Here is a 12,305-nt window from a genome sequence, read left to right as displayed (position 1 = left end):
AGAAATGCAAACTTGATATCTTGGATAGTAACCAAGCATCTAATGCCCAAGGTGATTGAACTCAAGTCCCGGCAACAGGTTGAAATTAGGTTTGATATTTTCAGAGAAGATACCAGGACAGGAGATTCTGCTTTTGAGTCTTTGGCTGTATGCCTTCCCCTGTTCTGTAGCTGGAAATGAAAAAAAGGAGGAAGGGAAGGCAATGAGTCATGCTTCTGTGCAGGTGACCTTAGTTGAAGTCTAAAAGGTTTAGGCAAAGTTGCTAGCTCCCTCCTTCCACATTCCTGTTAAGGAAGTTATTAAATGTTCTCTGTGGTTCCAAAAGCACAGTCTGATCCTTAATTGCTACCTGTAAAGTTAATCTGTTGGCTGCTGCTAGCAGGAATATAATTTGGAGGTGTGGGTTGCCTCTTCTTCTGCTCTCTACAACTTTTCAATTTTCTATACTACCTAACTTTTCAATAGTTGCCAATATTTAAATAAAATAATTCTATATTTATATAAGCAAAACTTTCTGTATAAAAATATATTCTGATTTTCAAGCATTTTAATTTAACTTTAAGCTTTAGAGAGAATTTAAATAGACTAAAAAGAGAGACAGTGCCTTTATTTTTATGCAAGGTCAATATGAAAGGAAAACTTCAGTTTCTCTAGGACAGTACCTGTCCCATCAAAATTGTTATATCTTCAAGTAAGCGATGCTGTGATTAAAAAAAAAAAAAAGAACAAAAGAACATGGAAAATTGTTTTCAGGAAGAGACTGAGAATTCACCTTACTCTACAAGCACTGATGCTGAAGATGGAGTAGTGAATAAGACAGAGAAACCCATCTTCCAGACACTTCCACTCTAGAGTAGGAGATGTCCAAATTGTTAGATGATCCTAAAGCAGGGGAAAGGGTGGTAAGAGTCAGGGTGGAGCTGAAATTTTAGATATTTTAGGTGCTTAGGGAAGGACTCTTGGAGAAGGTGCTATGTGACCCAAGACCTGAAGGAAGTAAGCAAGAGTGTACAGCACAAGCAAGAGCAGGAAAGGCCCATGGCACATTGGAGGAGGAGGAGAAAGGCACAGGTCTGCAGGGTGGGTGGGTAGTAGGGGATGGGGATAACAGGAAAAGAAAACAGAAGTGGACCTCATACTACACTACATACATTGCAGTATCTCCATCATTTACTTGGGCACTCCACCAAGTGTTTCTGCATATATTAATTTGATCCTTACTGCAATCTAGTGAGCTAATTATTTTATATCTGTTTTACAGATAAAGAAACTGTAAAGCAAAGTAACTCTAGAACCACTGTGTTAGTTATTTTTCTCTCATTGCTAGGAAAAAATACTGACACCAAAAGTTAAAAAGGGAGGGGTTTATTTGGCTTGCAGTTTGTAGAAGTTTCAGTCCATAATATGCCAGCTCCAAGGCAGGGATGACAAACAAGCATGGCAGAGCAAAACAACATGGCACACAGGAGGTAGCAAAGGTAACAAGAGAGTTTAACACATCTTTCTGCCCCTTTTATCTTATCCACACTACCATGATTAGGGCTGTGCCAAACTCATCACTTATGTGTGGTTTAGTAATCACATCCTCTTAACCCCAGCTGCACACATTCCAGATTCAACTACCTCTGAAAAAGAATGACCTACCTTATTCACATGAGGCTTTGGGGGAACATCTAAATGCAAGCCATGACATCCAGTAAGTCACTGAAGGAAATCTCTTACATCCTCCACTCACCTCTCCACAGTCTGTAAAGCTCTAGGTACAGATCCCTGACTGTCTTCTCCTCTATGAAATTCCTGATTGAGAAGGGAAGATTGTCAAGAGTCATCAAGAAGCTCTCCTAGCTCTTTTCTTAATCCCTCATTAGTCAACTTAAACTGGAGGCATGAAAATGTGGCAAAAAGAAGAGTTTTACTGGAGTCAGGGAAATCTCACCCTCCTAGAAAGGAAGATACCTGTCGGGTCACTATCAGATTGCAGCTAAATTTAGCTATAAAGCAACACATTTACTAATTCATCAGCCACTTCCTTTTTGGACTTGCCTAGAGCTGGAGGAATATCTCTTGTATTTAAATGAGCCCTCACTCTTTCTCAGGGTGTCATCATATTCCAGTTACCTTCCAGTTACCCAAGATCTCACACAAAAGTGTTCTCGGTGCTATTGTCCTGGAGGAAAGGATATACCAGTCAGTGAGGCACTAAGTTCTTGCTCCCACCAAGCTTCCCAGGGAGGAGTATGTTTGCTGACAAATTACTGACGTCTATGGTGGCCATCACTTTGAAACGTAATGAATTAGTAAGAGTCATCTTGCATTTAAAATGACTATTCGTTTTCTGATGTCCTGCTTGTCCTCTGCCCTCCTACCCAAAGAACAATATGCAGGTCTTTGCTCAGAAAGCATTCTTGCTGCTGCAGTCTATGGTGATACAAAAGATATGATAGCAGGAGAGAGATGTGTAGTCTTTGCAGAGATCTAGGTCTTCTCCTATGGCAGATGGAGCAATTAACATGCCATCTTCATTGCTCCCATGCTTTGCATGGTGTTCTTTGACCATCTCCAAAAAAGTTGAGCTCTTAAATCCTTAGTTACCTAAAAGGCAGTACGTGGATGCCAGTGATATAGAATAATTTTGCCCATGTTATTCTTCTAAAAAATTTGAATTCTACTTTCCTTATTTCTTGGAAACATCATGTATAGAAGTTGCAAGATTCCCTATATTTGAAGAATTTATATTATATAAAGGCAAATACCTTTTATCTTTCTATAATAGACTGTTTACCTTTTAAGCTTAAAAGTTCATCATAATTTATATGTCAAACAAAATAATGTCTTCCTGCATGAAGCTGCCAATACTTCAAAACATAAACATTTCAGAACACACAATGCAGATTTATTAAGAAGATCTAAATTGTTTAAAAGTAAAAATAGGACAAAAATCTTCTTAAAAATATACTTTCCAAAATTAATATAATTAGCAGAAATCATACCTCTGTTTCGAACCATCATAATCAAAATTCTATTCAGCCCTAGTATTACTTTCTCCATTTTTAAAAAATTAGAATATGCTGCTTCATTGGGAGATAAGTTCTTAGAATTGGCCTATTACACATAACAAAATCTAGACAAAAAGTAGCCTCACGTTCCATTGCATCAGGTATTAATATTACTTGTGCTCTAAAGACCATGGGTGTTTGAGATTTGAGAAGTATCCCCTTCACCCAAAAATTAAAAAATAAAAATCATTTGTAGATTGCTACTGAGAAAGAACAACGCCTTGTCATCTGTCCTGACTGTCCTACTCATGAGAGGCCTGAAGGCAAGACCTTATCTTTTTTTCTTTGCAACATTAGTGACATTGCATAGAGTCAACATCCATTGAACACCTAATAAATGTCAGATTCTTTTAAAAAGAGTATTGCTTGCCTGGATCCATTGACATTTTGGGTTTAATAATTCTTCATTGGAGAAAGGGGGTATTCTGTACGATATGGAAGGATTAGTAAAATCCCTGGCCTCTTTTCACAGGATACCAGTACCAGCAATCATAACAAGCAGATGTCTCCAGGCATTGTCAAATGTCCCCTTAGATCAAAATTGTCTGTTTGAAAACCACAGTATTAAAAGGTGTAGGTATGGAATTCAACTACACTTTTTAAGATAAAACACACATTTTAAAAATCTCCTCCTGCATATATATATACATCTGAGAGGAGATATAGATATATGTGGATATAGAATACACACACATGCATGCAGGGGAGACATTTGGTTGGGTGTGTGCATTCATTGTAGTCGCTCCCCACACACACACTTAGGAGTCATTTGTGACGCCAGTAAGTTGCTCACTGAATTTAATCTGTTGCCTGTGGTTCCTGCTCAAATACAACTAAAGCCTTTTGAAATTGATTTTTGTGTCAGCAACAGATCAGGGATTGAGAAAGAACATGAAAGCTTCCCTTTCATTACCAGCCGCCCACCCCCACACTTTAGATTGGATGGGACCTAATTATATTCCAGTGCTTTCCTGGCTGATGTTTCTTTTGTTTTAATTAAAACTTCTAGAGATTTGAAGACACTGTAGGAATAGGTTTATTCATCACAGCCCTGATGAAGAGCTGAATGGGTTTCAGGTTTTCTGCTGCCCCAAGAATGATAGCTGGGAACGTGTTGGCCCTTTTTCTTCCTAATAGTATCAAATATGAAGCCCTGCTACTGCAGTGCCTTATACTAAGTGACTGAGAGACACTGTGGGTTGGAACCCATACTATAGATGCAGTGAGAGGCAGCAGCCTTATCATCATCATCATCATCATCATCATCATCATCATCATCATCTGGCCTCTCCGTGTTCTTTGTTAAAGTCCAATGCCAACCCCACCTGATCACGGGGCTCTAAATCTCAAAATATAAGGCTCATTGTGGGCAGTAATTGGCCAGCCTGTGTAGGGCCAGGAAAAGACATAATTTATCTTCTTAATCTATAGCTGGGCAGTGGGATGGTGTTAACACAGGGTCTCCCAAAGGTCCTGAGGCAAAGGAAGAATTGCCTTGTAAGGTAGTCCATAGAGAAGCTATTGATCAGATATCTTAAAAATGAGCACTCTACTCCTGGGAGTTAGATCATCCTGCCAACTGTTAGATTGTCTCAGGAAAAGGGAAGTGGTGGTGGAAGACTTTAGTATGGCAGCATCCCACCTTGCTCTGCTCCTCCAGTATCTATTTCTTCTAACTCTTTCCTTAGGGAAACTAATGAGGTTATGAAATGCAGACCAATTTGCTCAAGTGTCCAGGGCCTACTTCAGCTTGTTAGTTAACACTTAGAAAGGAAGATAGAAATAAACCCTGTGAAGCAAAACACATTAGTCATGCTGGGGTGTGGCGACATAAGCCTTTAATCCCAGCGCTCTGGAAGGCTGAGGCAGGAGGATTGCAAGTTTCAGCCCAGCCTGGGCCTCTTGCCAATTTAGCAAGAGCTTGTCTCAAAAGAGAGGATGTAGTTCAGTGCAAAGGTCCTGGGTTCAATCTCTAGTACCAGCTGGAAGAAAACAAAACACATTGATCATGTGGCTTTTCCCTCTTTTATGATGCAAGAGCCACTCTTGTGGTTCCATTTTTCCTTAAGAAAAAAAAAAAAAGAAAGCTTTATGATACTTCTAAGTAGGATCTCCCTAAGTGTTATCAAGTTTCTCCTAGCCTAAGCCCCAGATGGATCAATGCTGAAGTTTTTGCACACTGTGATTTGTGGCAATTTAAAAGGCTCACTGGACTTAGGAACTTCATGTTTCTCAGTGTGATTTAGCACCTTCTCTTTGCAAAAAGCTGTCTTAGGCAAGGTCAAAGGATTAAATAGGCATCAGCAGAGTCCCTGCCTTTCAGCAGCTTTCCCTTAGATTGTGTGGAAGTTATCTGCCTGGGTGTTTGCACCTGAGGGCCTGAAATCATTACGGACTTCAGGATCTCAGAGGAGAAAGAAGTTGGTTTCCATACTATTCACATGGGCTGCTGTAAGCTATTAAGGGTGTTTGCCCTTTTGTGTTTCACTTTCTACAAGTTGCATCAAGAGCGACTCATCTTTGAGTCTTAGGGTGTTACTGACCCCTCTTTACCATTACTATATCCGCATCATTTGAAAACACTTCTTCCTGGACTCTTCACTCTAGGCTCCTTAGTTTTCTCTTTTTACCAAAGTTAATTATAAGATTCATCTTGGACTGGGGTCCAGGTCCCAGCGCTTTTCAATCCCTAGGTGCAACCCCTGACTTGGGGGACAAGAAGACTATTGTGCTGAGTGGGGAGGTAGAGGATATCTGGGGAGGCTGAAGAGTTGGCTGCATGAGCACATTCTAGTCCCATCCTTTGAACTACTACACACAGGGGATTTAATTCTCCCAGAAACGAGTGTATGGGAACTAAAGATGACTGTGGTAATTCTATGGCGTGTTAGACAGGAGCTGGTAAGAGCTCTGATTTTGTACTCATCTTTTGGGTTGAGAGGTTACTGGGAGTGTGTTCTTGGCTTAAGGCCATGGCCCAGATTGGTTCTGCTGCTTTTTGAGCTCTCATCACTCCTCAGCTTGTCTGCCTCGCCACTGCTGTCACTTCAGCTGTGCGTGCCTTTCCTGGGTACAGGCATTCGGCTCCCTGCCACAGAATCTGCATACATTAACCACTGTCTGCTAAAAATTGTGAGTGTTTGATTTGCTTTTCTTTAAGCATCCATTTTGATTTATAAACTGAGCCAAGTTGGCAGCCACAAAGACTGAGAAGTCCTAGTTTCTAACAAAGAGGAATGAAACTGTCTCTTGTTCCCCGCCTCATGTTTGTCAGCATGCCTCAGTTCTCAGCATGCCTCAGTTCTCAGCTGGCCCTCCCTGGTCAGTTTTGACAACGATCCCTTCTCTGCTACTCAGAGGTAGAGGGCAACACAACTCACAGTGAATGGTGTCAAGGTGAAGAGTGGCCACACAGGGACTGTTCTGTGAAAGGGCCTTCCTTCACCTTTGCAGTCTGGGAGACAGGGTGGCTGGATCACAGATCTGCACCCATGCTGAGCAGGGTTTCTAAACTGCCAGGGAACACAGAAGGTACTTTTGATCTGGGAAACTGTAGAAGTAGATACCATGCCAAATACATCCTGTGAACATTCATGTTCCTTAATCTTAAGGCTCTTTGGACTCTTTTCATAAGTTTGTCCTGTCTACCTCTCTGCCTCAAGACATGTCTTATCAAAGAACAGTAGTATTCCTGAATATGTCCAGATAGGCATCTTAACTCATCTTTAATCTTAACTGGGACTGGGAAATCAGAGTTCACCTTTGCTCTCATTATAGCTCAGAGGTAAAGCAAAAACCAAAGCTAGTTTTGGCTTCTCCGTGGAATTTAAAAGAACTACTTCCACTTAAATTCATCTTTCATCTTCTCATCTGTGAGCAAAATGATTGTAATTCTTGCTCACTAGCTTATCTTGCTTTGTCTCATACACTTTGAGACTGCACAGAAAGGTAGGGATTGAGAGAAACTGTTGTGGACATCTGGATGATACCAAGAACCCAAATACAATCCTGAGATCTCACTCCTTCATTCAATCTGTTATTTAGCAAATATTTTGCCGAGTCCCTTCTGTGGGATGCACTGTGAGAGGCACAGGGAAAATGTGCACCCAGCCTATCCCAAGTCCTATGGATTTGGCCATCTACATATCTCTAGGCTGTCTCTACTTACATTCTTCACCTCTTCCGTCCTCATCTAAGTTGTTCATCTCTTCCATCCTCATCTAAATTGTCATCATTTCTTAACTCTCTCCATCAGGAAGCATCACCTTGGTGAGGAGGCCCCTTTACTGGATGGCACTTCCCAGAGAGGGACCTGGTTGAGACCTGTCAAGTGTTTCAGTCTGTAATAGAGAATCTGGGTACTGTACCACAGCACTAGTGATTGATAGATAGACATAGATGGATGGAGGTAACCGGAACAGGTTACCAATGAAACAGCAGCTGCCATTACTACATGTTCTGTGATCTGTTTTGGGGGGTTTTTTTGTACTGGGGATGGAACCCAGAACTTTCCATGCTAGCCAAGTCCTCTTCCACTGAACTACTCCCCAGCCCATCAATTTGATTTGATTTAATTTCATGGTTCTGGTAATGTGCTTTTTTTTTTCAAAAATGAATGTATTTTCATTTCACTTATTTTTAAGTTTTAATTTTATTTTTTATTTGTACATGTTTTTAGTTCATAATGATTACATTTATTGTAGGGAGTTGTTACATGTACATAACACATCTTATGTGTTATATTATTATTTATTTATTTATTTATTTATTTATTTATTTATTTATTTATTTGTTTTTGGTCCTCTACCCTTCCCCTACCTCCCTGCTCTTTCCACGTCTTGGTCCCCTTACCATTTGCAAAACCTCTATTTATTTCCATTTTTTTTCTTCAACGCTTGCATTCTGAAAAATAATCACACTATCAGTGGCAGCTGTGACCAGCAGGGTGAGTATACAATGCTGTGGAGCCACAAAGGAGGTGCCCTCATTTGCAGCTTGGAAATTGAAGACTGCCTCAGTAAAGGCGACATTACTCCAAAGCAAATTCCAAGGAGAAGGAGCCACTACTGTGTGCTGTGTGAGTCCCGTACAGGATGGTGGAAATGGTGGGAGCACTGTCTGCGTTTTCAACCACCTCCATTCTGTTGTGTACTCCGCTGGAAACAAATGTATTTTGGTGACCTAGAAATGAAAACACTTTCTCTTCCAGGCTAGCCTCAGGCTAGCAGTTCCAAAGCTGTCTTGCTGTTCCTTAGAAAATGACAGTGGTAACAGGGGGTGAGGTTTTCCTGCCTGTTTCAGACAAAACCATTGTTTTTCTCTTGCATTCATTTTAAAGAGGAGGAAAAGAAAGGGTGAAAATACCTTAGTACTTGAGTGAGTTGATTTTACCTTGATGTTGCATTATTTACATGGAACAAGAATCAGCATTCTTCTTTACCTCAAAGTGGAGTAGAAGAAAGGAAGCAGTGTGCGTTATGAGTGTGCCTGACCCATGCCCCCACCACCCTTGAGGCCAAATGCTCTGCGTTCCCCCTTTTAATGGTTTTCTTTCCCCTTTCTCCTACACGGAAGGTTTATGCTGTAGGACATTATCTGGCACTAGGCTTTGGGTCCATTTTCTCCTTCTTTAGTCTGTGCACTAACTTTTGTTAATGTTGGTTATTTCAGCAGGAAGAGAATCCTAAGGCATTCTTTCATTAAGGAATGACTCAGTAACTATAATCTGACATTTTCTCTATTTTTTGTAGAGATTTAAAAAGCCTCTTTTGTCTCTCTTTGGAAATTCTATTACTTTCACATTTTAATTAGAATTAAATTAATTTTAATTTTTCCTTGGGTTGAATATGCATCTTAGATTTAAATTTAGAAAATGTCTATTTATATTTTTAATTTCTCTTATATGTGGAAATATTGCAAATAATGTGATAATTGCCCTTCAATATGCCCCTGTGATAATAACATCCTTGTTCATTACCCTGTACCCATATTTTTTTAAAGTTTTTAAAAATTGTATGTGAAGCAGAGATGAGCAGTTTAGTGTGTAACTTAGGTAAAACATGAAAAGCTTTGTTTAAAAATCATTTTAAAATTTTAGTGATGAAAGATGTAGTTCAGGAGCTGGGTGGCAGAGGAAGATAGAGGAGACATGGAATGTGGATCTCATTAGCTCTAAAATTTGAGCCTCACTTCTCAAAGGGGAGACTTGGTAGGTACCACAGGGGCTGTTCCACTCAATTCCTTTGTGTTTGTATAAAGTTGCCTCTTCCAAAACTATCTTGACCATGAACGTGCCTCAGGTTTTTCATGATCTTGTGGTCAACCAACTCCTTGCCATTCCCTTCAGCTCTGCCTACATCTAGATCCAAACTTGGCTTGGTGTTCCCTGGTGATGTTAAAAGGCAGCCGGTGCTGGGCAGGGTCCTGTGCGGTTCTCCTTGGTGATTAGACCTTGACAGCTCAGCAGCCTTTCAGATCCAAAATGTGGGGAAACCTCCCCAGGGGCCTGAGCTGAGACTGCTCACTGTTGTACCTGCTGGATCCCATTTAAACCCAAATGGCCACCTCAGGGCTTTGTATTTACTCATTGGTCAGAGCCATTATTTCATCTGGGAAGTGAAATTTAAAATGAAGCAAAAAGAGCTGATTTTCAGTTCCAGGTTAATAGTAGTTAGTAAAAAAATGTTTAAAACTCATAAACCTTAAAAAAGTAAAAAAAATAAAAATAAAAATAAAGAAAGAAAAGCAAATTTTTTCACATTTATTTTATTTCACTTTTTAAAATATTGGTTATACAAATTAATGGGTTTCATTTTAGCAGATTTGTCCAAACATATACCACATACTTTACTGACTTCAAATCAAGAACTGCCCAGTGCTTGTGTTTGAAGCATAACATGGATGCTTTTCTCCTCCTCGCCCCTTGAAAACCAGCTCTACTCTACCCTAGGCTGGAGATGGAAAGGACTAGATGCTGGGGGATCTTGCAACAAATTGTTCACTCAGAGAAGATTCTTTACTTTATAAAGAGTTACAAATCTAGTGCAAAGTTTCCCAAAGTGTGTATTGGTAGAGGTGAATGGGAGGCCAAATGACTAGACCTTCTGATCAAGCCCCGGCTTGGCCCATGGGAGTTCCAATTAAGGCTTGATTTGGGGGCAAGGTTCTACTGCCCATGAAGCCAAAGGGGAAGGAGAGAGGAAGGAAAAAGAGAGAGGGAAGGGGACCACTTGTGTTTGAGCTCAGTGCAATAATAGAAACCAGGACATGTTCCTTGGTTGCACAGAGGTGAGTAATGATTGACAGAGATATCAGAGAAGTGATAGTTAAGTTGAATTTAGAAAGAGAGGATAAATTTACTGGGGAGCCGGGAAGGCAAAGGGCATCCTGGACCAAGGAAACACCATCAGAGAGGGTAGAAACAATATAGTACTTTTAGAGAACTGCTAACAGTGGGTCTTGAGAACCAACAAATGACAGCAAGTGGGAGCCTCCAGGTGGCAAGGCAGAAGGGAGGTCAGCACTTAGAGGTTCCTACAAACCACATGCAGGGGCTTGCTTCTATCCAGTCCTATGGCTCCATTCAGAGAATCTCAAGGCAGGTCAGCTTTAATAATGTCAAACAGACCCCTTATTTGATGGCAGTTCCCCTGCTATCTATCTTGATGCGTTAGTAGAGCAACAGTCATTGTTTGAGGTCTGATTTATTGCCATTACTTTAAAATAAGCCATGAATTCCTTTGGAAAGGCTATCATTACAGCATCAGAGACCGTTACTGGGAAGTCAGAGACCCTGGAGGTCATTCATGATTCTCAACGGAAGGCGCTGTTGCTACTTCTTCCTTGCGGGAGGTTGACCTGTGCTTTGCAGGAAAGTTTGTGTTTCTGGTTCCTGTGCTAAATAGCAGTAGCACTTCTCTCCTCATCAGGCATTTTGAAAATTTACATTTCCTAATGCTCCTTGAAATGGAAAGGGTTGGTAACAGTACCTACACCCCTCTCCCCCAGTTGCTGCACACAGTCTCCCCACATTTTGCAGATGGGTGAATGAGGGCAAACAAAGCTGGCGGTCATAGAAAAAGCCTGTACAATTCTCTGCACTTACATGATTTATACCAACCCATTACCTCACTTTTTGTGAAATTTGAGATAGGTGTGAAGGGCTGTGCCGGTCACAATATTGTATTACTGATGTCATGTCTCCTCCTTGGGCTCTTTTACAAGTAAGGGGGAAAGAGACCACAGTGAGGGCTGAAAGAGGAAGGGAGCACTATTAGAAACAGACCAAAAAGATTTTAAAAGCTGGGATATGTAAGAAGAGAAAAAGCAAACAGAGTGGGAAAAAAGAAAAAGAAGCCAGCAGAGAGGGAAGTAGAAGAAAAAGGGGAAGGATTTAAGAACATGAAGATACAGTAACTCTGAATTGCAAAATTAGCTCAATAGTGCTTTTTACTACAGTTTAAAAAATGGCCCAACCAAATTAGCGTGCTCTCTCTAACTTCATTGTAGAATCTAAATCACATCAAACCAATCACCTTTTCCCAACCACAAGTATTGACAACAGCCTCCTTTACCTGCTGTAACATGCCACACCACCAATCGGCAGGCTTTCACTGTTCCCGCGCCTTGGAAGTACAACGAAGGTGAGGCATGGTCCTCACAGGGAAGCCGATGTTTAAAATAAATCACAAAACAGGACTATCAATAAGTATAGCCATCATCTACTGGCAGTTAATATATGTCAGTCACACTACATACACCTGCATCTCACCTTTCATCCTCACTGCAGTTCTATAAGCTGTTTCTTATTATCTCTATTTTTCAGATGAGGAAACTGAGTCTTAAAAAGCTATGAGGCCTGTGTGAGGTTGTACAGTTATGATCCGAATCTGGCTGATCTAGAAACTCTGTTATACTGCCTGATAGCACTATAGGTTGGTAATTCCTAGTATGAAATCTGAAATCCAAAACCCTCCAGAGTCTGAATTTTCTTCAGCTCTAACATAATGTCACAAGTAGAATCCACGCATGACTTCATGTGGATCACAGTTAAAACACGAGCAATTAAATATGTTGTATAAAATTGTGTTCAGGATATGTGTAGAAAACAAGTGATGTTTAGACTTGGGTCCAGTCTCCAAGATTTCTCATTATGTGTATGCAAATATTCCAGAGTATGAAAAAATTCAAAATCTGAAAATTGCTAGTCCCCAGGATTCCAGGTAAGGGATAGTTAATCTGTGGTAGGTA

General features: G+C 40.5%; 1 protein-coding gene across 6 annotated transcripts in view; it reads left to right on the top strand.

Moving 5' to 3' along the window:
* Tnik (TRAF2 and NCK interacting kinase) overlaps positions 1 to 12,305 on the top strand; it is a 397,016-nt gene that overhangs the window by 218,534 nt on the left and 166,177 nt on the right. The gene's annotated exons all lie outside the window — the stretch shown is intronic.

This window comes from Heterocephalus glaber, unplaced genomic scaffold (assembly GCF_053883595.1).
Source record: "Heterocephalus glaber isolate CG9 unplaced genomic scaffold, H.glaber_assembly_v1.0 deba00001504, whole genome shotgun sequence".
NCBI lineage: Eukaryota > Metazoa > Chordata > Mammalia > Rodentia > Bathyergidae > Heterocephalus > Heterocephalus glaber.
The sequence above is the reverse complement of the archived record's forward strand: the minus strand, read 5'-3'. Positions and strand labels throughout refer to the sequence as shown.